General features: G+C 39.9%; 1 protein-coding gene across 6 annotated transcripts in view; it reads right to left on the bottom strand.

Annotated features, from left to right (window-relative positions):
• The window catches only part of LOC140730612 (serine/threonine-protein kinase PAK 5-like), a 225,643-nt gene that overhangs the window by 127,831 nt on the left and 71,745 nt on the right, over positions 1-26,067 (bottom strand). For 5 of the 6 annotated variants that reach the window (XM_073051301.1, XM_073051306.1, XM_073051302.1 and 2 more), the window contains exon 2: positions 906-971. The exons of the other annotated variant lie outside the window; for it this stretch is intronic. The gene's annotated coding sequence lies outside the window, so the exon portion shown is untranslated. The remainder of the gene's footprint in view (positions 1-905; positions 972-26,067) is intronic. 6 annotated transcript variants of the gene reach the window in all.

Genomic DNA, 26,067 nt, shown 5'->3' with positions numbered 1-26,067 from the left:
GGTCATGAAAATTGCTTTATAAATGCAAGTCTTTCTCTCTTCTAAGGAGCCCAACTATGTCAATAAAGGTCATAAAAATTCAATTTGGATTGTCAATTCAGATTGTCCGCAAGATGCAACACAAGATGAAAAGCACTTTTACTCTTGCAGATCTGTTTATAAGGAAACAGCGCTAAAGACATTGATAAAGTACTATTTTACAGTATTGTCACATACATTCGCAAGCTGCCTGTGATCCATATTTCTGGAAATACCCATGAGGAACCTCCAAGATTTTATTGTATTCACTGTGATAAATTAGAGTTTTCTGCTATCGTGGACATCCCAAGGGGAAAGAAAATGATTCTTATATATTTGTTTTTGTCTGTTGTTGTATTTTTTTGCATTTAAGTGTTACCTTTGCCAACTATTATGCATTAATTATTTCACTTATGAATGGTCTAGAAATTATGCTGCTGACACCACATTTTAAAAACTATACAAATCAAATGAAGATGAGAAGTACATGGAAATAAAATTAATTACATTTTGTTTTAGAAAATTTGCCAATATCTTTCATGCTACAATAAAACTTCTTCACTCAAGTCCAGAGCAATAATTAGATTCCAAGAGTTAATATGGGTATATATAATATTTACATCTAAAATTTAAAGCCAAAATACAGGGTGTGAAATATTCTGCTATGAATTCTCACTTTCTAGACAAGCAGAGTAGAGCCAAAGCATTAAAAATTTCAATGACTATATTGATAAAACATGTGTATTATAAAATTCATTATGAATTAATACAAAATAGGAAGCTTATCCTAGGTAAAATGCTATTTTAAGTGAAAATATTGCAAACAATCACAAAACCCTTAAAATTCTTACTGTAAATTAGATTTCTTTCCTATATAAAACACTTACCTTCAAAATGCTGGAAAACCAATATCAACAAAAGAACTTATACTGCTCATCTGGACTGCATTCCATCTGCAAAAAAAAACAAGGTATTCTATGTGTGAGATAGTGCAAAATAGAGAGTGTTGTGGGCCATTTATCTTGATAACCTATGCATCACATGATACCACAGAACACAGTACCTTGCTCACAGACAAAAATGTTTTCTTTTGGCAACATTACAGCAGTGTTGGGCATTTCCAGACAGCAGCTTCGAGTAATCCGTCAATTAACCAGAAGCTTCAGATGGAGCACAAATCAAACATAACACTTGAAGAACTGACTGAGATGCAAGGAAACACCTCACATATATCTGTTTCCCTCTCCCCAGTTTTGTTTTAAATAGAACATTTAGTTCCATAGCCTTGTCAGGGAGCCATGGAAAGAAGGGGATCTGCAACAACACCTGCTGGCTGCATCAAACCAATATGCACAAAGCAGTTCAAGGGAGGACAAAGAACCAGTCATAATTTCTTCATAAATCATGATGTTTTCATTTTATTTTACATGTATTTAAATACATGAATAGAAACATGACAAGAGGTCCGAGATAATCCAATTTAAATTGAAGTAATTAACTTTCCCTTCTCAGGTGATTTCCCCACAGAATTTCCCTCATCTCTACGATGATGGGATATCTGGTTCAGAATTAAGCTTTAGGCAGATGCAGAGTAAATGAACAATTCTATACAGGCTGATCATTCAGATACACAGATTATGACAAATTCCATACATGGTAATTTTCTTACAGATCTCAGTTAAGTAGATGGTAGGAAAATGAGTGTCACTTATTAAAAGATTTATCAGTGTGGGAGATCCATCATATAACATATCCATCATATGTAATGCCTACTTGGCCTTTAAATTAAGTTTAACCATTATTCCTTGTATTAATTATTTATTACAGTAAATCAGGTAGTATTGATAATTTCAGAAAATATTTTCAAAATTCCCAGTTGCAATTTCATCACAGTAAGATACCCGGACACAGCTTGTTATGAAATATATTTCAGGGTGAAATCTTCAAATGAAATCTCCATCTATCAATAGTAATAGACAGGAGGTTAAATTAGAATAAAATTCTAAAAACTGTAGGATGTCTAATTCTAATAAGTAGACATAGTACTCCTTGTTCAGAGTAGAAAATTTGGGATTTCAGTGAGTACAGCTACTTTAGGGTTTAGGGTTTGATCGTTTTCTGGGTTTAATTAAATTTTGCAGCTAGTATTTTATATAAGTTTGCCTTTTACTTACAAGTCCTTTCAAATTGTGGTTAATAGCAGATGCATAGTTTATCAGGTGGCTAGCTATATCTGATTACTGTCAACTGTTGACTCAAGATCTTTAGAATTTTAGCTGGTATAGAAAGAGGATTTAATACATAGAGCAAGATGCATGGAAATCTTTTTTTTACATCATATGAGAAACAGAGGTATCAACACACAGATCACATATCATAGAGAGGTATATAAAATCAAGAGGGGCATAGGCAGGATCAAGGACTGGGAAATCAGGGTAGAGGTTTAAGGTTAGATGGAGCAGATTTACAGGGGATCTCTGTTTTCCAAATAGAGGGTGGTGGGTATATGAAATGAGCGCTAGAAGAAGTGGTAGAAGCAGGAACAATCAAAATGTTTAAAAGACTTTTGGGCAGGTTCATGGATAAAAAAGATTTAGAGGGATATGGACTGAACATAGATAAATGGGGCTAACTTGGGTAGGAACTTTGGTCATCATGGAAGAGCTAGGCTGAAGGATCTATTTATATGTTGCATGACACAATGATCCTATGATTACTTGGCTGCAATACAATGATGAAGCCTACAACAAAATTATAAATTGTTATGCCATATTCAAAAATCAATGGGTTATGATTTATGCATCCTTGCGTGTTCTTGTGCTTCCACAGTAGTTATAGCATAACCGATGGAAGGCTGCTAACTATCAATGGAACAGGCTGCGAAGCCTGATCAGCTCTGGACATAGAATGATCAGCTGTGATCAGCATCACTTTACCAAGCTGGTATCAGTCCAAGCAGACTGGCTGATCGGTCCCGGCAAAGCCACTGTCAGAATGGCAAAGGACACATGAAAAAGGAGACCAGAATCTCACGGGTTTATGACATGCATCTTCTAACGTGCAGGAGTAGACTTCTATTGTTTGAATAAATGATCTCCATTTACAAAGTAATTCAGTGAAAAAAAGTTATCTACCTTTTATTTATTCAAAGCTTTAAATATAGGCCATCGAATGCACACATTTGATGAAAGAAAATGCATACAACAATTAGCATGAAAGAAAATGGAAGTCAAGAATGTTTTGAAAAAATGCTTCATTACAGTTTTTTGTTAAACTGGTAAATTTCAATCACTGTCAATAATGTTGATTGTCAGATTAATCAGTACATTCGGTTAGCAGAATCTGGCTGGGATTTTTAATAGCTTGTTTGAATAAATGGGTACAGGGAAATAAATAGACAAATAAGACAGATGGAGCAACACACACACAAAGTGTTGGAGGAACTCGGCAGACCAGGCAGCATCTATGTTAAAGAGTATAGTCGACGTTTTGGGCCGAGACCCTGCCAAAGAAATTATGGATCTGTATTCCCAGATCCCTTTGTTCTACCACACACCTCAGTGCCCTACCGTTCAATGTGCAAGACCTACCCTGGTTGGTCCTATTGAAGTGCAACACCTTGCACTTGTCTGCATTAAATTTCATCTGTCATTTTTCAGTCCATTTCTCTAGCTGATCCAGATCCCTCTACAAGCCACGATAGCCTTCCTTGCTGCCCACTACACCCCCAATCATGGTGTCATCTGCAAATCTGCTTATCTAGTTAAATGCATTATCACCCAAATCATTAATATAGATGACAAACAAGAATGGACCCAGCACCGATCCCTGTGGCACTCCACTCATCACAGGCCTCCAGTCAGACAGGCAAACATCCACTATCACTCTCCAACAAAGCCAATGTCTAATCCAAATTACTACCTCATCCTGAATGCCAAGCAACTGAACCTTCTTGAACAACCTCCCTTGCAAGACCTTGTCAAATGCTTTGCTAAAGCCCATGTAGAAAACATCCACTGCTTTGCTTTCATCCATTTTCCTGGTAACTTCCTTGAAAAACTCTATAAGGTTGGTTAGACATGACCTACGACACAAAGCCATGCTGACTGTCCTTAATCAGTCCAGGTCTATCCAAATACTTATATATATCCTGGCCTTAGACTACCTTCCAATAACTTTCCCACAAATGATGTCAGTCTCTCTGGCCTATAATTTCCTGATTTATGTTTAAAGCCTTTCTTAAAAAGCAGAATAACACAGGCTATCCTCCAATCCTCCAGTACTTCTCCTGTCACTAAAGACGATATAAATATCTCTCTGCTAGGGCAATTTCTGCACTTGCCTCCTGTAGGGTCAAAGGGAACATCTTGTCAGGCCCTGGGGATTTATCGACCTGAGTTGCCTCAGGACAGCAAACAGCTCTTCCTCCGTAATCTGTACAGAGTCTAAGACCTTGCTGCTGCTTTGTCTCACTTCTAAAGACTCTGCATCCATCTCTCGAGTAAATATAAATGCAAATGATCCATTTAAGATCTCCCTGATCTCTTTTGACTCCACGCATAGATTACCAGTCTGATCTTCCAGAGGGCTCATTTTGTCCCTTGCAATTCTTTTGCTCTTAACATATCTGTAGAATCCCCTACGAATCTCCTTCCCCTGTCTGCTAGAACAACTTCATGCCTTCTTTTAGCCCTCCTGATTTCTTTCTTAAGTGTCCTCTTGCATTTCTTATACTCCATAAGCACTTCATTTGTTCCTACCTATCTATACTGCTATGCACCTCCGTTTTTCTCTTAACCAGGCCCTCAATATCTCTTGAAAACCAAGGTTCCTATACTTTACCTTTTATTCTGACAGGCACATACCAGCTTTGTACTCTCAAAAATTCGTTTTCGAAGGCCTCCCACTTACCAAGTACACCATTGCCTGAAAACAGCCTGTCCCAATCCACACTTGCCAGATCATTTCTGATAAAATCAAAATTGGCCTTTCTCCAATTTAAAGTCTCAACAGACAGACAGACATACTTTATTGATCCCGAGGGAAATTGGGTTACGTTACAGTTGCACCAACCAAGAATAGTGAAGAAATATAGCAATATAAAACCATAAATAATTAAATAATAATAAGTTAATCATGCCAAGTGGAAATAAGTCCAGGACCAGCCTATTGGCTCAGTGTGTCTGACACTCCGAGGGAGGAGTTGTAAAGTTTGATGGCCACAGGTAGGAATGACTTCCTATGACGCTCAGTGTCAACCCACAAAACAGAACTATATTTTTGTATACTTACTTTAAAATTAATGGAATTGTGGTCACTAGATGCAAAGTATTCCCCTATACAAACTTCTGTCACCTGTCCTGTTCCATTCCTTAATAGCAGATGAAGTATCTCACACTCTCTCGTTGGGACTGATTAAGGAAACTTTCCTGAACACATTTGACAAACTCTGTCCCATCTATCTAATCCTTTTACAGTATGGGAGTTCCAGTCAATATGTGCAAAGTTAAAGTCACCTCCTATAACAACCTTATGTTTCTTGCAACCGTCTCTGATCTCTCTGTAAATGTACTCCTCTAAACCCACTGTTGGTAGCCTGTGATATAGCCCCATTAATGTGATTGTTACTTTCCTATTCCTTAGTTCCACCCACGACATCTCACTAGACGAGATCTCCAGGCTGTCCTGACAGAGCACTGCCATGACCAGTACACCACCTCTCCTCCTTTAATCCCTCCCATTCGTCCTGTCTAAAACAATTGAACCCCAGAATATTGAGCTGCCAGTCCTGCCCCCTCCTGCAACCAAGTCTCACTAATGGCGACAATATCATAATTTCAGGTCTTGATCTACACCTGAACTCATCTACCTTTGCTAAGATATTTCTTGCATGAAAATATATGCATCTCAGGACACACTGGTCGCTCAACCTTTCGATTCCTGACTTTGTCTGAAGTCTTAATAGCACCTCGCTGCACAACCTCTCCACTAACTATTCTGGCACTCTGGTCCCCATTCCTGTGCAGCATCAGCAAACCTTCCTGCTAGGATATTAGTCCTCTTCCAGTTCAGGTGCAAACCATCTCTTCTGTACAGGTCCCATCTTTCCTGGAAGGTAGCCCAATGTTCCAAAAATCTTATATCGTCTCCTCTCTCCTACAGCAACTCCTTAGCCATGTGTTAAGCTGTATAATCTTCCTATTTCTGGCTTTATATGCATGTGGCACAGGTAGCAATCCTGAGATCACCACCCTGGAAGTGCTACCCTTTAACTTAGCATCTAACTCCTTGAACTCCCTTTGCAGAACCTCATCACTCTTCCTACAAATATCATTGGTACCTACATGGACCATAACTTCTGGCTGTTCACCTTCCCACTTAAGAATGCTGAGGGCTTGATCCAAGATGTCCCAGACCCTGGCACTTGGGAGGCAACATACTCTCTGGAAATCTTGTTCTCGGCTACAGAATATCCTTTCTGTTCCCCCAAGGAATCTTCCACCACTGCATCTCATCTCTACTCCCCATTTCCCTGAGTCACAGAGTCAGACTCAGTGCGAGAGACCTGACTGCTGTGACTTTCCTCTGGTAGGTCATACTCAAACCCCAAACAAAGTGATATACTTGTTGTTGAGGGGGAAGGCTACAGGGGTATTCTGCACTTGGCTCTATAACCACTGGCTGTCACCCATTTTCCTGCGTCCTTCACCTTGGATGAAACTATCTCTCATTCTGTCCTTTCTATCACATCTTCAGTCTCCTAAATGATCTGGAGTTCACCCAGTTCCAACTCCAACTCCTTAACGCAGACTGTTAGAAGCTGCAGCAGGATGCACTTCTCAAGGGTGTAGCTGACAGGGAAACTGGAGGTTTCCTTGCCTTCCCATATTCCACTAGTAGGGCATTCCACTGTGCTAGCTGACATCTCTACTGTTCTAACTGAGCAAATACAAAAAGATGGGGGGGGGGACAGGGGGAGAGGAACTCTATTTACAGCTTTTCATTTTTGCCTTCTCTGACTGAAGCTCATTGAAGTCTTGAAGAGCTAAAGCCTCAAAATCTCCACTTTAACTCTGACTACACCAACGATGGCTGCTCTGCTTGCTCCTGCCTTACTTTAATTTGTTCCTGCCTATCAATCCCGAATGCTGATTGGCCACTGCTCAAAGCTCAAAAAAAGTGCCCTAAGTCATTGCTTTTGATACTCAGATCAGTGAACCTGAGTAAATTACATTCTCTCAAGCTTCTAGTCCCTCTGGCTGGCTGCTGCTCAAAGCTCCTTTTCTTTAATATAAAATATGCAATGATTCCCAGCTACAATGATCTGAGTTGCTGTACGAAATAAATTCCATTATGTCCTTTATATTTTGATTTTTGGCACTTGAGAAAAGCTTATAATTTTCTGTTTGTAAACCTCGTAGAGTTCTTTTGCTTTTTGTTCACAGGCCAAGGAAGAGGCTTATGCCAGTCAATTCCTGCTGAGTGCCCAAGCCCACCAACCTCCCTAACCCAACATTGAACTATTTACAGCTTACAATCTTAGAGAAACTACACAATGCCCAGCTCATTAGCATCTTAACCATCTTTCCTTAGGTGAATGTTATATATGAAAATTTCAATATATAAAATAATTATTCATTTTGAAGTAAAAATGGCAATTCAGTTTTTGCTTTCCGGCATTTAAAAATAAAGATTCAGATGCATACACATTAAAATAGGAAGGTGTTTTTGACAAACTGGAAATCTAAGTTATGAAGGAGTTGACAGTACAGTATCAAAGTATGAATGATTCACAGATAAACCATTCAGGTTTACCCTTCCTACCTACAGTAAAAGTCTTTTTGCTCTGTCCCAAAATGTGAAATGAGCCATCTTAAGGGGGTTTAAGGGGATGTTGACATGTATCATGGTGGACAAAGACCAATGAAATAAAATGTAGGTCAACTGGAACCCACGAGTGCTGTACGCCATGATGGGAAGTAGGAAAAGGTGTAAAAGAATTGAGTTTACCGAGGAGGGCAGAAGGCGGCTGAGACACTGACCAGGCAGTTGTGGCATCAGGAATAAATTCATCCCGGTACCTATAGCAGCTGCCATACACAAACTCAGCTGTGGAGGACTGCAGGTCCTCTTTTGGAGCCATTCTGAGTTCCAGCAGGACCATGGGAAATGATCGTGCCAACATTCATCGTCAGGAGGCTCTCAGAACAACTTTTAAACAACGGTGAAACTGCTCACCTCACACAGGTTATTAGACTGCCAGTGATACGCTGTGGTGTGATGCAACTTAACGCCGAGGTTCTGGGCTATTGTGGCCCAGAGGTCTGAACGTGAATTGGGGACTGCAGTCGAAAGAAATATCAGATGGGGTGCTGAATTGAACATCCGAGCCACTTCCTCAGCCAATGTCCATGCTGGAGGGACAACCTCAGGCCACTTGGTCGGACAATCCACCATGGTAAGGAGATGAGTAAAGCCGCGGGGTGGAGGGGGAAGAGTGGTGGAAAGGGTCAACCACATGATCAAACCATCACTCAGGGACCTCAAAAGGTGCCTGAATGTGATAGTTAATTTTTGCTTGTTGACACGTAACACAGGCTGCACACTAGTCTTGCATGTTCCTCCCAAGGCCATGCCATATAAACTTCAAAGCAACCAGTTTTTGTGAAGCCTTCCTGCCCAGATACAAGACACCATTAATAGAATTAAAAACAGCATGCCTCCAGTTTGCAGGTACTGTGGGGTGAGGGCGACGAGATGAGACATTGCACAAGAGAGAAACTCCTACATGTCTGAACTTGATGTCAGTCAACTGCAGGCCCATAACTGCTGTCCTACAAGCCAGAATCTCTGGGTTGTTAGCTTGATCAGTGGCCTTGCAGCATAGTTAACCCCAATGTGTATGACATTGACAGTGGGTTGTGACAGGCAATCAGCCACAGCATTATTTTTCTCTCCAATGTGCTGTATGTCAGTAGTGAATTCCAAAATGAAGGCCAGATGGCATTGGAAGTGTGCAGACCAAGGATCTGATGTTTTGGCCACCGTGTGCAAAAGGGGATGTAGTCAATGAAGGTTATGAAATGCAGACCCTCCAAAAGAAAATTAAAATGGTGGACAACCAGATAGAGACTGAGAAGCTCATGGTCAAATGTATTGATTTCCTCGCCGGTGGTGGGGAGGCTGCCAGCTAAAGAAGGTGAATGGCTGCCAGTCACCTCCACCAACCGTAGAACCCACAGCATAGTCTGAGGCATCTGTAGCGAAGGCTGTATAAGTGCATTGGGGAACAAGCATGCCAAAAGAGTCATGCTTGAAACAGCTCATTTGGTGTTGTCAAATGCTGATCATGTCTGCTGACTAAGCAAGCATGTGATTAGGAGCATTGTGTATAAGGGCAATATACAAGAGGAACATTAGTTCAATAGCTCGCGTAATGAATTCACCATACCTAAAAACTCTTGCAATGCTTTGGTAGTGTGGGGCAGTGGAAATTCCATAATCGTGGTGACTTTTGACAACAGGGTGTCGCACCTTCTGTGGAGATGTGGTGGCCAAGAAAGTCAATAGTGGACTACCCAAACTGGCATTTAGCAGGGTTAATAACCAGCCCACCACATTTAAGTCAAGCGCAAGAAATGTGCAATGATGTGATAAGTATTTGGATTTGGAAATATGACTTCCAGATAAACAAAAAGAAAATCTAAGTCTTTTAACACACAGTCCACTAGTCACTGGAAAGTCTAAATTTTTCAGCGCAAACAGCATGCACATGCGCAGAAACTCAACTAAGCTAAACAGGGCTGTAACAGCAGTTTTGAAAAAGTCATCAGTGCATGCAGGCCAACCTGATGGTAGCCCCTGACTAGGACCACTTCAGAAAAAAATTATCTATTCAGCTAAACACTCTGAAAAGTTTTGAATATGCAGGACTGGGTAATGATTAGGGGTGGTGGCCTTATTAAGGCAGCAGTAATAGTCGCATGGACAGCAACGACCACCAGGCATAGGGTCCATGTAGAAGGGGTGAAGCCAAAGGGCTATTCAACCTGCATACAATGCCAAGCATTTCCATTTTCAAGCAACACACACAAAATGCTGGTGGAACACAGCATGCCAGGCAGCATCTATAGGAAGAAGCACCGTTGACGTTTCAGGCTGTTGTTTGAATTTCCAGCATCTGCAGATTTCCTCATGTTTGCATTTCCATTTTGACTCAGCTTTCACACTGGCCAGCTTTTCAGAGTCCAGTCTACATACACGAGCGTAGACCGGTGAGCCAACTGTGGTGCTCAACCCCATCGTTTGTGACTGTAATGGAAAATGAGGGCTTGGTGAGGTTTGGTGCTTCGCTCAGCAGGCGAGTGAATTGCGTGCACTAGATAAAGTCATTGTGCGGAACTAACAAAAGTATCATGTGTCGTGCCCCAGAAGTCTCTATCCTACTGCTCCTGGTGGCCTCTAATGAAGGTCCGCTACTTTCTCAGCGGGAGATGCTGGCAACACACTCTCGAGCACCTGTGTCACACATGAAAGTATCGCCCTGACAGGGGGCCCGTAATGAACAATAGACTAGCACGGCAGCTGGAACGCACGATGTTTACAGTTCTCCGATGTCCTGATGCACTAGTACTATCAAAGCTGCATGGCAATCGGCACTTCCTGGCATTCGTGCTAAGATGTGTGTGGTAAAAACATAGACCTGATGTCTGGTTCAGAGCCACAGGCATGAGTCTGCTGGAGGCTCTGCTGACAGGCTTATTGAGACAGGGAAAGGAGGAATGATGGACCTTTGACTGGCTGAGTGTAGATTGTCGGCCATTTTAGCAAGCTCCCCATAGTCCTTCATAGGTATATTAGTGAGGGCTGTGTGAACTTGATCAGGCAGTTGTTGCATAAAGAGTTCTTTACAAATAAAACAAGGATGGCGATTGCCCAGGAAAGATAACATGTACTCCATTAGTTCTGAAGGCCGAGCGTTACCCAAGGCAGGCAAGGAGAGCAACTGTTTGACTCACTCAGATTCAGTAAGTCCCAAAAAGTCAGAGTGACACATTTATCACATGCAGGAGGGCCTTCTAGTAGACTCACCACTCTGGCTGCAATGGAACTACTTAGCAATGCCACAACTTTGGAAAACTTGCTATTGGTAATTTTTGATAGTACAAACTGGGTTTCCACTTTTGCAAGCTACGCGGTAGTGTGCTGCTCCCAGAACTCTGGCAGCTTCACAGCAACTGTATTGGCTGACATTTCATTGAGTAACTCTGGAATCGTCCGAGAGCAAAGGTACCAAGGAAGATTTTGTAAATAAAACATGTGAAAGTCATTTTATGTGCTCAGCAAAAGACGCAGCACTTTACTTCCATTATGAACAAACCAAAAACAGTCACTTTACACTGACATCATTACGACATGTCAACTGAATGATAGTGTTTGTGAATTATGTACAACAGTTTCTATTATGAACAATATGATGTGTCATCTGTCACCCATTACATCACCCTAGACAGGCAATCAACAATAAATGAAAATGCTTTGGTCAATAATGGATAGAAGTTTCCTGGGTATTCCGAGAAAATTACTGTTTGCTGTTAGTCACTGAAATTAGATAGGAGGGCATTGTAATTGCGTAGTGAGCAATCTTGTTCCAAACATCTTTCCATGAAATGTCAGCTATTTCATAAGCTTTGCTAAAGGTCAACACCATGGACTCCCCCCCCCCACCGAGACCTTTTCTCAAAATACATATAAAAAACAAGTGAAGCTAGATTTTGCAGTCATTTCACATATGAAAATAGAATTTTGATCTATATTGCCTTGAAGGCCTATTGTGCTTAGCCTGCAAATATTTCAATATTCTACATTCCAAAAACATCAAAAATTTATGACAATTTATGTAAAACCAAAATAAACATTGTGTAATTGTTCTCTAATGTGATTTCCATGCCTGTCCTAAAAGACAATTCTGAAGAAATTTGGAATACAAATATGGATTTCTGGGCCATTGAAGAAATGTAATGGCAGTTTTCCAAATGGGCAAGGATGTTCTTAATCTTCATCCTTAACTAAATTTTCCCTATCAAGCATAGAAAGAGAACTAGATGACAAAGTTATTCTGTACAGATACTTCCCAAAAGAAATTTTCCTGATAGCACCCTCAGTTAGTTAGATGCCAACTATTGAAATATTCCAATCCAATAAACGGCAAAGTACATTCTCTGCTTTCTGCAGGGACTGCTCCTTCCATGGTTTCCTTGTCCATTCGTCCCTCCCCATTAATCTCCTTCCTGGCACTTATTCCTGCAAACATCCCAAGTGCTACATCTGCCCATACACCTCTTCTTTCATCTTCATCCAGGGCCCCAAACAGTCCTTCCAGGTGAAGCAATACTTCACCTGTGAATCTGCTGGGGTTGTCTATTGTGTCTGGTGCTCCCAATGCGGCCTTCTCTACATTGGTGAGACCCATTGTCAAGTGGGGGAATGCTTTGTTGAGTATCATCGCACCATTCCCTACAAGTGGGATTTCCCGGTGGCCAAACATTTTAATTCCAATTCCCATTCATAATCTGACATATCGGTCTATGGCCTCCTCTTGTGCCAAGATGAGGCCACTACCAGGGTGGAGGAACAACACCATATATTTTGTCTGGGCAGCCTCTAACATGAAGTCATGAATATTGATTTCTCCTTCCAGTAAACAAATTTCACCTCTCCCTTCCTTTAGTCTCCACTGTGACCTTTTACCTCTTCTCACCTGCTGGGTGATGTGGCTCATTGGCCCAATAAATCCACAAGAGCAGATGGTCCACATCTTAAAGTTTCAAGAAAGGTGTCTACAGAGACACTAGTTGCCAACTTCCACAATTCCATCAATTCTAGAACAGTTTCTATAGATTACCAAGTGTAAATGCAATTTAACGACTCAAGAAACAAAGGAGAGAAACAACAGGATAGCAGGGACCAAATAGCCTAATGTCAGTATTAGGAATCATGCTTAAGAAAACTAGTTTATGGAAACTGTTATAGGATGCTGAGTACTGGGCAGAGTTAGCTTGGATTCATGAAAGGGATATCAAATGGAAAACTTTGTTTCACAAATTGGTTAGTGGACATTATAATGAGAACAGAATAGTCAGAACACCTGACTTATGAACAACAAATACCTAAGAATGAGCTCCCATAATATTATCAAATTCAAAATCTGACACACATTGAAGCTTATGAATGGCAGAAATAATTTCCTCTTGCTCCACTTGTACTAATTGTTCTTACTTATCAGTTTTATGTGCTTTTGGTACCATTTATTTAATAGTAAATTGCTTTAATATTGGCATACGTACTAAGGAAAAGTGAAAAATTGTCTTACATATGATCCATACAGGCAATTTCATAACATTTTATTGAAATAGTGCAAGGTTAAAGAATAACAGGATGCAGAATAAAGTATTACAGTTACAGTGAAGGTGCAGCAATAAGGTGCAAGGCCAAAATGAGGTAGATTCCTTCTTATCGTGCTAGGGAACTGTTCAATAATCTCAACAGTGGTATCGAAGCTGTCCTTGATCCTGCTGATATGTTGCTTTTGTATCTGCCAGAGAGAATATCTGGGGTGGGTGGGAGGGTCTTCGAATTTTACTGCCTGCATTACCAAGGCAGTCAGAAGTGTAGACCAAGTCCATGGAGAGGATGCTGATTTCCTTCACACGCTAAGTTGTGTCCACAACCCTGCAGTTTCTTGCAGTGATGGGCAGAGCAGTTGGTAGACCAAGCTGTACCATCCAGGCAGGATGCTTTCTCTGATGCATTGAAAAAAATTGGAAAGGGTCAGAGGACATGCCAAATTCTTTCTTAGCCTGAGCAAGTAGAGCCACTAGTGAGCTTTCTTGGCTGTGATCTCTCCATGGTTGGATCAGGACAGGCTGTTGATGATTTACATTCCTAGGAACCTGAAGCTCTCAACCCTCTTGGCCTCAGCACCACTGATGTAAACAAGAGCATGTGCACTGCTGCTTTGCTAAACTTGACCAATTTTTATGTTTTGCTGACATTAAGGGAAAGGTTGTTGTCTATGTCATACCCTTCCTATACATTGACTCACTTATTTGAGATATGGCCCACAGCAGTTGTTCATTTGTAAACTTGTAGATGGAGTTACAGCAGAATCCGGCCACACAGTGTATAGGGCAGGGTGGTGAACTTTTTCTGTGCCCTAATTAGCAATAATCTAAAAAATTATTTTGTGTGTCATGGTAATTTTGAGCAGAGATTATCATTAAGTAAATTGGTAACCATAATTTTGGACTTGAAGAATAAAGGACGAGACCTGTTGCTTATTGATGTGTATTCATTGGTTTACTATTAATGAAAGCGTAACAGACAGATTGAAATAAATGAAGCATTTCAGAAAAACAAAAATTAATATTAATATTTTTTAAATAATTTTTAAATAACTATTTCTAAATGGTATTGTTATTTTAGATCGTACATAACACAAGAAATGTGCATGTGAAAATATAAACTTCGGTGCATATTCATAAAAGTTCAAGGAAAGGAAAATAAACATACCAACTTTACTCTCAGTGAGACCTTTGTTGTCACACTAATGATGACAAGTATTTTATATTTTATGTTATGTTTGTATTTGGTGTTTTGAGAGCAATACACATGGCACTAGTTTTATCAATAAGTCTGCTTGAACAAGTTCATAACTGAAAACAATAACTCACATGAACACACCAATGAAAATACCATTAATATTGACACTAAGATTTCTCAGACAGTTAAATTTTCAGGAATGGAATTCTAAAGTTGTAGAACTTCACTGCCTGGATTTTTATGCTTTGATTCAGTCACTAACTGATCTCTTTCAATATGGTGTAGTTCAGCTCTTGTTGACAAGTTTACTACAAAAGAAAGTCTTTGAAACATAAATTCAATTAAGATCCATAGGAAACATCACCTGAATCATCTCTTAATACTGAATCACATCACCATACAGCGCAAAATCAGGCCTTTTGGTCCACCACATCCATACTGCCCTTTTTAAACACCAACACTCATCCCATTTGCCTGCAAAAGTATGTATCCTTCTATGCCTTGCCATTTTAAATGTCTGTTTAAATGCCTGTTAATCATAGCAATTGATTCCATCACCTCCTCCAGCAGTGTGTTCCAGATTGGGTAAAAATAAAACTCCTTTCTCTCACCTTAAATCTCCACCCCCACCCCCGGGCCATTTGTTTTTATATGTACACCCTTACACTGGGGAAAGATTTTAACTCTATCCTAACAATGTTTCTCACGGTCTCAGCTTCCTTTGCTCCAAGAAAAACAAGGCCATCCTTTCCAATCGTGCCCCATAATTGAAGCCCACCAATGCAGGCAAGATCCCAGTGAATCTCTTCTGCCAAGCAAATACAATTCTCAAGCAAAATCAATCATTAACTCTACATTAAAGATTACTCACCTGGGAAATAATGCAAGTTTTTTTTAAACATACAGTACCCGACATAAAATCCCTCTGAATAATGTTTTTGCAGGAAAGCCAGTTCTACACTCTGCGACACAGGACACTGCAGGATTAATCAATAAAATTCACATGTGCTGAATTACTAAAATATCTGCATTATACTTCCAGACAGCATCTTCGATGTTAACCAATCCGATCATTTCAGAAAGACACTCATCCATATCTGCAGATTCCAGCAATTGACAAACAAAACAAACTACTGTCTTCTCGCTTTGCCATCTGACATTGACACTCTGTGTGGAGTACATGATGCAAGTTTCAGTTGACTTGGCATCATGAACAGAATGCTCCTATCAGCATTGGGCTTTTGCAGTCTTCCCAGAGTTAGCTAATGTAGAGGTACACAAATCTACCAGAAATAACCAGAAGTATGCATTTAAGCTGATGTTGAAAATAATAAACGCCTATCAACTGTCAAGGTCTTCAAGCTGATATATGTAAGATCACATTTAGAGATTTCTGAAGTCTGAAGCAGCTTAACATACAGATGAAAAGCACTGAGTGACAGAATGGAAAATTTGTTTCCTCAAGAGAGGAGGTATCATTTTATTATTAATTCTAGATGTCTGGCAGTATAACTGTTATAGTCAGTAACTGAGTACTGGCAACATGGAGAGCTAATTGTGCTCAGATTTCACTGTGCTAGAGTTTGTGTTGATGTAATGTTGTTTATTAAAATCATTAGGATCATTCTACACAATGAATTCTTTTGTTACTTCTGCCATTTTATCTGAATACCTCAATGAATATAAACAGTACATAACTTTAGAACAAAGAAAAAGTAACCGTCAGCTGCTTACAACTATAAATGTATTATTAATATTCTAAACATCCAATAATTAAATGAGGAAATCTTTGTCATGTTTCTGAAGAATGAGATGGGCCAAAAATTATGGGGAAAATGGTGCTTCTCTCCAGCTTTTTCCTAACTATGCACTAACACTAGATTCCTCAAGAAACCCAAATGCAGACTCTGGAAATTTCCTACCAATTATCTGTAAAAGCAATTCAACTAAATGGAAAGAAGAAATAAGACCAGCATTAGATAATTTACAGTGAATTTAATTGTTTAAAATTATTCATGCGTTTCAAGTGCTTTAATTTACTTAAAATTTTAATAACTTTTGAACATTTAAGTAATCGATTTTTAATAGCTTCTCAAGGGTTTGAATATCAGGGGCATTCAATGTTTTTGGCAGCCAAGCTTATCTGGCGATGCGGTTTATCAGTTGTCAAATTTTTTGTTCCAACTGTTTTACAGGTGAGGCATGGTCACCACATCCACCTGTGGATTTGGAGGGATATCTGAAGTCTGATGCCTCACTCAAACTTGCTGTCAAATATTGAGAGTTTGAATGCAAATGTACAAAATACAAGTTCAGATTTACTACACGTTTCAGCAATTAAAACTGTATATTTCCTTGTAACCATCAACCCAATCAGCATTAATGGAGAAACTAAACATATACCGAGTTTCAGTAATATTTAATGGTATTTTAACATTCTAGCACTGGTGCTGGCTTATCAGCATCATTAATGGCTGTATCAATGTTGAATTTCAAGTTCTAAGAACTATACAAAGAACAATCAACACAGCATGTTTATGGCCGATTTTCTTGTATGAAGGTAAATGCATTATTTTCCTCTGTTTCTGCATGGTTTTAAAAACATTGATTTTACCTTCACAAAATTTAATTTGTAGAAATCACATCCACATCGGTAAGACAATTTCTGCATTTGGGTTGTGATCAAACCTAAATTACATTCAAAGATTAGACACAAGAGACTCTGCAATATTAAGTAGTAAAATTAATGTAAGGAGTAGTTAAGAGTGAGCTCAATTCAACTAATAATGCTCTTAATTCTGAGACTTCAGGTTCAGGTTTTATTACCTGAAATTTAACATCATGGAAAGATCTAAAATGGCATGACTCCTTCAAAAGGATCTAGGACCTGGGAGAACTGGGTAACAATATTGTCTCAATCAATCAAGCTGAGGAATCCTCATTGAATAAGAGACACTAACCAGGAAGCAGAATTTTAAAATATTTAATTTAGTATCAATAGAAATCAAAAAGAGGTTATGAAGGATGTGGTAGGTGGGAATAGAAGTCAGAAAATTTAAGTTTCAAACAACAGTTAAAATGTCAAGGATTGAGGTACCTCATTTAAAACAGTGAAATTTGAGTACCAGAGGTCTTGTTTAGCAGTAATAAAGATTTATAACTTAGAAAGGAATGAACTATCGTCAACTCTTGAAGTATTGCCACTTAGAGTCATAGAGCAATACAGTATGGATACAGTCCCCTTGGCTCAACAAGTCCATGCTGAACATGGCATCCACCAAGCTTCTCCCAATTTCCTAAGCATCTCTTACTTGCGTCAACCACTTTCTGGCACCTTATTCCAATATATTCACCACTTTCTGCATGAAAAGTTGCTTCCCAGGTGTTTTTTTTTAAATATTTCCCCTCCAATCCTAAATCTATGCCCCTACCTTTGTAGTCCCCTACCCTAGGGAAAAGACTTATCTATGCCTCACATAATTTAAACACTTCTTTAAGTTTGCCCCTTATTCCTCTACGTTTCAAGGAATAAAGACCTTGGCTAGTCAACCTCTTCCTATAACTCAGGCCCTCTGGTCCTAATAAATTTTATATGCACACTTTCCATTTTAACCATGTCTTTTACCATAGGGTAACCAAAGTTGTACATGGTACTCCCAAGTATGGCTTCAAACTTGTCCCACTGCAAAATTATGTCCCAACTTCTATATTCAGTGCCCTGATTAAGGCCAGCATATTAAACATCTTTTGCAACACCCTGTCTACATGCGACACAGCTTTTAATCAGCTATGTACTTGTACTTCTGATCCTTTTGTTTCATTGCACTCTCTGCAGTACCATTCATAGTATAAGTCTCATGCTGATGTGACTTTCTAAAAATGCATCACCACTGATATCCATTTGCCATTCCTCAGCATAATTCTCTAACTTGGCCCCCACAGTTGCCTGTGCCAAAGAATTCCACAAATTCACCATTCTCTGGCTAAAGGATTTCCTCTTCACCTCTTTTCTAAAAAGGATACCCTTCTATTTTGAGGCTATGTCCTCTGGTCTTAGACTCTCCCACCACAGGAAACATCCTCTCCACATCCACTCAATCAAGGCCTTTCAACATGTGTTAAGTTTCACTGAGGTCACCCCCCCCCCACCTTTCCTCTGAATTCTAGTGAATACCTACAAAGAGCCATCATAGAAACATAGAAAATAGGTGCAAGAGTAGGCCATTCGGCCCTTCGAGCCTGCACCACCATTCAGTATGATCATGGCTCCAACTCAGAACCCTGTACCTGCTTTCTCTCCATACCCCCTGATCCCTTTAGCCACAAGGGCCATATCTAACTTGCTCTTAAATATACCCAATGAACCGGCCTCAACTGTTTCCTGTGGCAGAGAATTCCACAGATTCACCACTCTCTGTGTGAAGAAGTTTTTCCTCATCTCGGTCCTAAAAGGCTTCCCCTTTATCCTTAAACTGTGACCCCTCATTCTGGACTCACCCAACATCGGAAACAGTCTTCCTGCATCTAGCCTGTCCAATCCCTTTAGAATTTTATACGTTTCAATAAGATCCCCCTTCAATCTCCTAAATTCCAGTGAGTATAAGCCTAGTCGATCCAGTCTTTCTTCATATGAAAGTCCTGCCATCCCAGGAATCAATCAATCAAACACTCTTCATATGACAAGCCATTCAATTCTGGTATAATTTTCATCAACCTCCTTTGAACCTTCTCCAGTTTCAGCATATCCTTTCAAAGATAAGGGGCCCAAAACTGCTCACATTACTCCAAGTGAGGCCTCACATGTGCTTTTTAAGGTTTCAACGTTACATCCTTGACTTTATATTCTACTCCTCTTGCAATGAATGCTAAAATCGCATTTGCCTTCCTCACCACAGACTGAACCTGAAAATTAATTTTTGAGGAATCTTGCATAAGGCCTCCCAAATCCCTTTGCAATTCAGTTTTTCGTATTTTCTTTCCATTTTAGAAAACAGCCAACTGTTTCACTTCTGCTGCCAAAGTGCACAAGCGTACATTTCCCTATACTGTAGTCCATCTGCCACTTCTTTGCTATTCTCCTAACCTAAGCTCTTTTGTAGCCCCTCTAATTCTTAAAAATCACCTGTCCTGCCACATACGTTCATATTGTCTGCAAACTCTGCAACAAAACCATCAACTCCATCACCCAAATCATTGACATGTAACATAACAAGAATCAGTCCCAACACAGATCCCTGGGAGACACCATTAGTCACCAAGAACCAACTAGAAAAGGCTCCCTTTATTCCTACTCTTTGCCTCCTGCTTTATCCATGCTGGGATCTTTCCTGTAATACTATGAGCTTGTAGCTAGTTTGGCAGCATAATGTGTGGTACCTTGTCAAAGGCCTTCTGAAAATCCAAGTACACAACACCAACCGATTCTCCTTTGTCTATTCAGCTTATTATTTCTTCAAACAATTCCAACAGATTTGTCAGGCAAGATTTTTCTCTTGAGGAAACCATGCTACGGCCTGTTTCACCATGTGCCTCCAAGCACCCCGAGACCTCATTCACTGTAATCGACTCTAACATCTTCCCAACCACGGAGGTCAGACTAACTGGCCTGTAGTTTCCTTTACATAGAAACACAGAAAATAGGTGCAGGAGTAGGCCATTCGGCCCTTCGAAACTGCACCGCCATTCAGTATGATCATGGCTGATCATCCAACTCAGAACCCTGTACCTGCATTCTCTCCATACTCCCTGATCCCTTTAGCCACAAGGGCCACATCTAACTTCCTCTTAAATATACCCAATGAACCGGCCTCAACTGTTTCCTGTGGCAGAGAATTCCACAGATTCACCACTCTCTGTGTGAAGAAGTTTTTCCTCATCTCAGTCCTAAAAGGCTTCCCCTTTATCCTTAAACTGTGACCCCTCATTCTGGACTCACCCAACATCGGAAACAATCTTCCTGCATCTAGCCTGTCCAATCCCTTTAGAATTTTATACGTTTCAATAAGATCCCCCCTCAATCTTCTAAATTCCAGTGAATTTCTTCTGCCTCTCTCCCTTCTTCAAGAATGGAGTGACATTTGCAATTTTCTAAGCTTCCAGAACCATTCCACAATCTTGAGATTCTTGAAAGATCATTACTAATACCGCCACAATCTCTTCAGCTACCACTTTCTGAACCCTGGGGTGTACACCATCTGGTCCAGATGACTTTTCTACCTTCAGACTTTTCAGTTTACCAAGAATCTTCTCTCTGCTAATGGTAACTTCACACACTTCATGACCCCTGACACCTAGAATTTCTACCATACTGCTAGTGTCTTTCACAGTGAAGACTGATGCAAAATACTTATTCAGTTCATCTGCCAGTTCCTTGTCCCCCATAGCTACCTCTCCAGCATCATTTTCCAGAATACAAGCGTAGCACACAAGAGCAAACTACAACTTGTGAATATCAAAACACATTGCAGACTAACAGAAACCACATGAGTAATTTTTCCTCAATCTTGTAAACACTTTTATTTCCTGATTTGAAATTTCAAGTGTGTTATTATCTTGATAAATGCAGATTCATGCCACCCACACATTTGGTGCTTTAATAATGCACAAGGCGGCCAGTTTCACTCAGAGCTTGGATCAGGTGGATCAAAATAGGTAAAGGCTAATAAGCAGCCTGTGCTTACTCTATTGCCTGGCCACCTCTTCTGTGAAATCAACAAAAATTACACTAGGGAATCCATAAAATAAATTGCCAATTTGTTTTTCCATTTTGTGCTACCAGCCATGTACAGTTTCATTCCCGATTAACACATCAGTATCACAGCAATTGTTTTTACATTCTGGTTGAAGTTTTAAGGGTACTGTATCTCATTTTGGTAAATACATTCAGTTCACTGGCTACAAACTCATTATTTTATCCCCCAAATGGAAATCTGCACCTTCATCTCATTACTAATTGACTGCCATTCTTGCTCGCTTATACTATTTTGTTCTACCAAATCCAAGTTCAGTTTCACCCAGAAACTGCTGTGTATTAACAAAATACTATTCCCATATTGGAAGACCCCAACTTTAAGTCTTCAGGCTGATCCTGATTTTGAGGATTAATTCTACAGGTGTGCAGTAGAGAACATTCTGACAAGCTGCATCACTGTTTGTTCTGGAAACTGCACACTACAGCAGACAGGAAAGCTCTATAACGGGTAGTCAAAATGCATCACCAATACAAGCCTACCCGTCATCAAGGATATATATGTAGAAAGGTGCCGGAAAAGGAGCAGTATCATCATGAAGAATCCCACCTACCCTGCTCATGGTTTGCCCTACTCCTGTCAAGGAGTATCCATGCCAGGCCTACCAGACTCAAAAGCAGTTATTTTCACCAAGCAGTAAGGCTCAACATCTCCACCCACCCACTAATCCCATCACTACTTTACCATTTTCTGTCAGTCATCTTTCATATAACCCAGCATCATTTATGGACACAGAATCAATGTATATAAGATAGTTATGTATTTTTATTTATTGTGTTTTATTATTATTGTATTCTTTATCTTTTGTGTTTGTTTGTGCTGCATCAGATCCAGAGAAACAATTATTACATTCTCCTTTACACTTGTGTGCTGGAAATGACATTAAACAATCTTGAATCTTGAACTGTAATGATTAACATCTTGAGCTAGATAGTATTTATGAAAAATGGTTCATCAAATCACAGATTGTGACAGTACTTAAGTTGCTTCAATAAGATCTTTATTCAAAAAGATTCTTGCCTTTATCCCAAGGCAGAAATAGCTAATACAAGAAGGTGTAACTCTATAAAATGATTGGAGGAAATTATAGAGGGCTGATGTGGAGCATGCTGTCAGGGTTAGTGACAGAGGCTGATACAAGAGATATTTAACAGATTCTTAGATGGGCACGTGGATTAAAGTTCAAAGTAAATTTATTATCAATGTACATATATGTCACCCTATATAACACTAAGATTAACTTTCGTTGGGCATTCACAGTAAATACAAGAAGCACAATAGAATCAATGAACGACCACATCCAACAGGGCAGGCAAACAACCAATGTGCAAAAGACAACAAATTGTGCAAATACATAAGAAAAGAAAATAATAATAATAAATAAATCAGCAATAACTATCAAAACCATGAGATTAAAAAAATCCTTGAAAGTGAATCCATAGGCTGTGGGAACAGTTTAGTGATGGGGCAAGTGAAGTTGAGTGAAGTTATCTCCTTTGATTCAAGATCCTGATGGTTGAGGGGTAATAATTGTTCCTGAACTTGGTGGTGAGGGTCCTGAGGATCCTGTACTTTCTTCCAGATGGCAGCAGCAAGAAAAGAGCGTGGCCTGGATGGTAGGGTCCTTGATGACGCATGCTGCTTTCCTGCGACAATACTTTGTGTAGATGTGTACAATGGTGAGGAGGGCTTTACCCATGATGGATTGGGGTGTATCCACTAACGCTTGTAGGATTTTCCATTCAAGGGCATTGGTGTTTCCATACCAGGCCGTGATGTAATCAGTCAATATACTCTCCAGCACACATCCACAGAAGTTTGTCTAAGCTTTAGATGTCATGCTGAATCTTTGCAAACTTCTAAGGAAATAGAGGCACTACCATGCTTTCTTCACAATGGTGCTACACCCAGGATAGATCATCTGAGATCTGAAGTTGCTGACCCTCTTTATCTCTTATGAGGACTGGCTCACGGACCTCCTGTTTCCTCCTCCTGAAGTCAATAATCAGCTCTATGGTCTTACTAACATTGAATGCGAGGTTGTTGTGGCACCACTCAGCCAGATTTTCAATGTCCATTCGTCAACATCTTTGACTTGGCCAGTGGAGTCATCAGCAAACATAAATATGGCACTAAAGCTGTGTGTGGGAGGGATGTCCTAAATTGATCTTGGAGTATATTAAAAGGTCAGCACAACATTGTGGGCTAAAGGCCATACCAGTCCTGTATTGTTCCATGTTCTAATACTGTTCCAGACCATCAGCAGAAGGATTCTAAAATCAACACAGTATAGTGGCCAAAGCTCACTCTTAAATCACTGTTATCCGATTTCTTAGTAAACACCTTTAACATGAAGTTACAGCAAATTTCAAATGCAGTAGTTCCTCTCTAAACAAAATCCATTCAAGCATCAGGATATCCACACAGATACAACAGATATATTTTTCCTTTATGCAAACAGATTCACTGGGAAACAAAAATTTGGTTGTGCACTACCATGCATCAGATTAGGAACACTAAAGAAGTTATGGAAGACCATCAACTAAAAACATTACTTGTTTCTCTCCATCAATACCCCTTTACCCACTCAATATTTCCAGCATTTGCTACTCTCACTGCAAAGAAATAACACATTACAAAATGAAAGCAAAGGGGAAAAAAAGAGACTTAAAACCGCATGAAGTGCATTTCAAATCACAAACGAGATTAATAAATTTCTGTTACGTTCCTGTTCAGATTTATCACCAGAGATCTCCTTTGGCAGATACACTGGATGACACTCGACTGTAACCTACTTTGCCATTCTGCAATCACTTGGCTGCACCTCTACTCCTGGCATATAAGCAGAGACTGAAGACTGCAGCATCAGTGCTGAGGACAGTGAGGGTATGGCCAAGGAAGGTGCTGCAGTACTTACAGAACTGCTTTAAACCCGTGGACTGGGCCACAGGCAGGGATTTATCTTTGGACCTGAATGAACTTGTCATGGCTGTCAGACTTGACCTGCATGCTTTCAAGAACGTACTAATTTTCCCCCAAGCCAGAAGTCCTGGATGAACAAGGAGATTCACTAATGGTGTGGACTAGATCTATAGCATTCAAACCAACAAACCAAAATCCTACAAGTCATCCAGCAATGACCTACAGAAAAGGCTATCAAAATCAGGTTTATTATCACTGGCATGAGACATGAAATGTTAACTTAGCAGCAGCAGTTCAATGCAATACATAATCTAGCAGAGAGAGAAAAAAATAAAACATAATAAATAAACAAGTAAATCAATTATGTATATTGAATAGATTTTGAAAATGTGCAAAAACAGAAATACTGTGTATTAATAATAAGTGAGGTAGTGTCCAAAGGTTCAATGTCCATTTAGGAATTGGATGGCAGAAGGGAAGAAGCTGTTCCTGAATCACTGAATGTGTGCCTTCAAGCTTCTGTACCTCCTACCTGATGCTAACAGTGAGAAAAGGGCATGCCCTGGGTGCTGGAGGTCCTTAATAATGGACGCTATCTTTCTGAGACACCCCTCCCTAAAGATGTCCTGGGTACTTTGTAGGCTAGTGCCCAATATGGAGCTGATTGGATTTATAACCTTCTGCAGCTACTCAATCAGATTCAAAGATGAATCCCTGAATATAGTCCAGTCCACTGATTCAAAGCAGTCCTGTGCTTCATGAGAGCAAAAGGGCAATTCTTTGTGAAGTTAGAGACACAATCGGATGCACGATTGATATGGTTCAATACCATCACCCCACAGTATTAGTCACCAAGCTTCTAAACCTGAGGCCTCTGTACCTCATTTTGCAATGGGATCCTCAACTTCCTCATCAGGAAACCACAATCAATACAAATTGGTGATAACATCTTATCCTTGCTGATAATCAAGAAAGACACACCTCAATGAATTGTGCTTAACCCACCGATCCACTCTGTCCACACTCATGACTGTGGGTTTAGCACAACTCAAACACCATTTATAAATTTGTCAATTATACTACTGCTGCTGCCAAACACCTCAGATGGCAACAAGGCGTACAACTGGTTGAGCTAAATCACAAACAACAACTTTGCAGTCAACATAGCAAGACCAAGGAATTGAGTGTGGACTTCAGAAAGAAAAATTTGGGAGGACATACACCAGTCCTCATTGAGGGGACAGAGGGGGGAAACGGTAAACAGCTTTAAGTTCCTGGATCTCGGCACTCCAAAGGATCTGTCACAGTGATACAATCATGAAGAAGGCACTCCAGTGGCTCTAATTTATTAGAAATTTTAAGAGATTTGGTATGTCACCACAGACTTTCAAATTTCTACAATTATACAGTGGAGAGTATTCTGAATGATAGCGCCATAGCCTGGTATGGAAATTCCAATGCACAGGATCACAAGAAACTGCAGAAGGTTGCAACCTAAGCCAGTTCCACCACAGGGACAACTCTTCCTACCATTACGGACATCTTTCAGAGGGGTTGCCTCAAGTATCCAACATTAAGGACCCTTACCATCCAAGATATGCCCTTTTCTTCTTACGAGCATCAGGGAGGTGGTACAGTAGCCTCAAGACCCACACTCAACAATAGCTTCTTCCCTTCCATCATCAAATTTCTAAAAGTTCTGTGAATACTGTCATATTAATTCCTTTTCTTCTGCACTATTTATTTCATAGTTTATAGTAATTTTATGCCTTTTCAT

The sequence above is a fragment of the Hemitrygon akajei genome, chromosome 7, assembly GCF_048418815.1.
Source record: "Hemitrygon akajei chromosome 7, sHemAka1.3, whole genome shotgun sequence".
Lineage (NCBI taxonomy): Eukaryota > Metazoa > Chordata > Chondrichthyes > Myliobatiformes > Dasyatidae > Hemitrygon > Hemitrygon akajei.
Note: the sequence above shows the minus strand (reverse complement) of the source record. Positions and strands in the feature narration are given on the sequence as shown.